Raw genomic sequence first — 4,075 nt, forward strand, 5'->3', positions numbered from 1 at the left:
ATGACCCAGCAATTCTGCTTCTGAGAATTCAGTTTACATTGTGACTAACAGATGTAAAGGAATGTGCATTTGGATATTTTGAAGTGTTCTTTGTAACAGCAAAAAAATGAAGACTTCTAAGTGTCCATTAATATATGTTTGGCTAATAAATTTATAGCACATTGAAAAAATCACAGCATGCAACCATTAAAAATTTAGTCATTTTTATGAATAATTAAATGGAAGGGCCTCTGTGCTGGTCTGAAACTGTTATGTACCCCAGGAAAGGTCATATTCTTTTAATTCAGTCTTGTGGATGGGAACTTATTGTGGGTGAGACTTTTCTATTAGATTATTTCCATGGAGTTGTGGCCCCACGCATTCATGGTGGGTGTTGATTAAGAGAGCCCAAGAGCAGACACCAACACTGACACTTGGAGATAACAGACAGAAAGAAATTTGGAGATGCTAAGCAAAGAGATGAAGCACAGAATTTGCCCTGGAGGAGCTAAGACAGGACTCCTAAACTCTTAGAGAAACACCCTGGGAAAACAAACAAGGATGCACAGGGACTGAGAGAGAGAAGCTAAGTGAGAGAGAAGCTAAGAGAGACAGAAACCCAGAGACATTTTGGAGAAAGCCATTTTGAAACCAGAACCTGGGAGCAAAGGACCAGCAAACGCCAGTCGTGTGCCTTCCCAGCTGACAAAGGTGTTCCAGAAGCCATCAGCCTTTCTTCAGTGAAATTTCAGCAAACTGGAACAGTCTCCAAAATATAGCACTTCAGAAAAATTGAGTAAGAACCACTTAGTATTACTAATTTGTAACTGGATACCATTTAGGTAAAGAATGCATTTGTATATCTCTGTGTGATGAGCAGGTATATGTTTTTATTAATTTTTTAATGTTCACATAAAACTGGTAGAAAAGTAGCTGCAGTGCTGTGGCAACAACCCAGTCCTGAGGTGCCAGGGGGACCCCTGGGACCAGAGCCTGCTGAGCCTCCTACCTGAGGAAGTTGAGAACAAGATGTGGAATAGTGGATTTGGAAACTATGGCAGCTCCACCTGGGGGTGCGGGTGGCCACATGCAGTCCCCTAGGGACTTTGGATTGCAGACATCTACTCAAGCTGAAAAGAAATCAAGAACCTGAGCCTGGCACATAGTACCTTGTACCATATGCCAGAGTGCTTTCCACCACTCTGGTTGATGAAGTGTTCAAAGTTGGGAATGTTGGGATTTCACAAGTCACTATCATAGGCATGATCAGACTTGCAGGGAGGGCTCCAACCAACATTGTTTGCAAAATAACTGACATGACAGCTGCACCCATGGATGTTCACCAGTGGGTTGACACAGATGATGCAAGCAGTGAAAATACTGTGGCTCCTTCAGAAACATATGTGAAAGTGGCTGACCACCTGAGATCTTTTCAAAACAAAAAAGCCTGGTTGCCTTTAAGATCATAGCCCTGAAGAATTTGAATGAGTTCACCACACATATTTTGGAAGTACTCAATGCACACATGATGCTGAGCAAATCCCACAACCAGCCCTCAGCAGGAAGAGCACCTAGTGCCAATCCAGGAATGGGAGAAGCAGGGAACTTTGGTCAGAATAAATTCATGCCAACCAATGGCCTCACTGTGGCCCAAAAACCAGGTGCTGAGTTTGCTTAAAAAAGAACTTTCCCAAGACCTGAAGGATTGAAATTTCATGATCTCAAAGAACCAGCTACAGCACATGAAGGTAGCCTAAGTCAAGCAAGCTGTGGATTATCTTAGCAACAAGGGGCACATCTATTCCACTGTGGGTGATGATCATTTTAAATCCACAGATGCAGAATAACTGGATCTAATTGGGTACCTGAGATATTTTCTAGCTAGATCTGTTTTCACAATCTGTTGTCTTCAGCTGTGCATAAGTTTGACAAGTTGACTTCTAAGACGTAAGTTTTTTCTATAAAAGGTCTCAACTGACATCCTTTTGAAACTTACTGTCCTTCTGTTTTTTTGTTTTGCTTTGTGTTGAAGCTCAGAGGGAGATGGGCAATTAAAAGGGATATAAACCAGGAGAGAATTTCTTGAAGGAGTTACAAATAAGCTAGCTACAACGTCAGGATAGATGGAATTGGAAGAGACACTACCAAGAGAGTTGGGCAATATTACTTAAATAAATGCTCAGGCATGTCTGTTCCTAAAATGTTTCTTGTTAAAACAATAGGACTAGCGTCTATTGGCAGAGAGCTAACCAAGAGACCTGCCAACCTCTGTCTGTTTTTGTTCCCCACTTTGATTATGTGAAATTACTTTCAGAATTGCACTTTCATTCAGCCTCTTGTCTTGATGTCCTGGAAAGTGTGTTTATGTGAATGTGAGGTTCTGGAGTGGTGGCCTCTGGAGCCAGGCAGAGGAAAGTACTTATTTTGTAGTTTTGTACAAAATAAGTGCATCCATTTGTTTAATAAAAAGTTTCCTTATTGCAGAAAACAAAACAAAACAAAACTGGTGGGAGTGGTTACCTCGGGAAGAAAAACTACTAGATTGAGGGAAAGTAGCATGTAGGAATTTATTTTTCTTTTTATCTCATCATTTGGTCATATCAGGTAAATGTATTATCTAATTAAAGACCTTTACATTTAATTCACCATAAAGTGTTTTAATGCAGAAATCAATGAATGAAAAATGTTGGCACAACTTCCACATTTTATGATTACCAAGGTTTCTCTCTCTTTCTCTCTTTCTATGTAGATTGATTGATACTCATATTTATAAATATACATGTTTGTGCATAATAATATATTTATATTTTGTATATTTAGATATTTAAGTGTTTGATGTGTATACTACATATTACATATATAATATTACATCATATATAATTCATGTGTATATGCATTTATGTTGTGTGTCCACATGTTTATATATGCTTTAAAAACAGATGCACAGTAAAATGCAAAATATATTACATCAAGAGCCAAATAATATTGGACTTGTAGATGAACTGAAATATCATTGTTATAGGTTGAATCACATCCCCCACAAAGACATATTAAAATCCTAACCCGCAGTCCTTTGGATGTAAACCCATTGTAAATAGGATCTTTGAAGATGTTTAGTTAAGGTGAAGCCAAACTGACCAGATGGGCCTTTATCCAATATAAGTGAAATGCTTATAAACAGAGGAAATTTGTAAAGAGGAAGAGGGCACAGGAGGAGGCAGAAGGAGACAACTGGCCATGTGACAGAGGCAGATACTGATCTGTGAAGTGCCAGGAAGCCGCCTCCAGAATGCTGCAGGCCTCAGAGAAAGCATGATGCTGCTGAGGCCTTGATTTTGGACTTCAGCCTTCCAAAATTGTGAGAAAATAAATTCCTGATGTTTAAGCCAACCAGTCTGTGGTATTTGTCATAGCATCGTCATCATATTAAAGCAATCATAAAGATCCATCCATTGTTCCATTCTGTAATTTTAAAAGAAAATGTATTGCCTTTGTTGAACTGTAATAAGGGATATCACTTTTGCTTCAATAACTGCTTTAATCACTGCTAGATATTTTAATGTTTTATACTTTTAGTTCATATTCATGAAATCATAAGCATTCAATCTCTTTTCAGGTTTTAGTTAACACCAATCATTCTCACTGATAATTAGCTTATGCTTTCAGAAAGTTTTCATTTTGCTTTACTGCATGGAGAGTTTCAGAGAGTATAGATACTGCAGAGAGTTAAAGGTATGGGGAATGGCCCAATTTCTGCCTCTAATTAGCAATGCAGGCTTGGAATATTCACAATAACTTCCACAATGCTAATATCCAGAATGCTATTTTCTTCTGGAAATCACATTCTATGTCAAAGCAGTTATTAGAATCTCATATTAATGTCATTTTTATTTCAAAACACAAGTGAGCTAATATGTACAAAATTACTTTGTATTTACAGTTATGATTTGAAAATTATGTAAGATATTGATTTTCATCTATTCATTTACAAAATATATTTTTAATATATACCTTGGCACTGTGCTAGTTATTAACAATGCAAAGATGGAATACAATAGAGTGGGGGGTAGAAAATGCAGTAAAGAAATATAAAAGG

General features: G+C 37.8%; 1 pseudogene; it reads left to right on the forward strand.

Moving 5' to 3' along the window:
• The first annotated feature begins 1,008 nt into the window (after positions 1–1,008).
• LOC119538526 lies at positions 1,009–1,826 on the forward strand (annotated as a pseudogene).
• Positions 1,827–4,075: the final 2,249 nt, after the last annotated feature.

Source organism: Choloepus didactylus, chromosome 6 (assembly GCF_015220235.1).
Source record: "Choloepus didactylus isolate mChoDid1 chromosome 6, mChoDid1.pri, whole genome shotgun sequence".
In the NCBI taxonomy this organism is placed as follows: domain Eukaryota; kingdom Metazoa; phylum Chordata; class Mammalia; order Pilosa; family Megalonychidae; genus Choloepus; species Choloepus didactylus.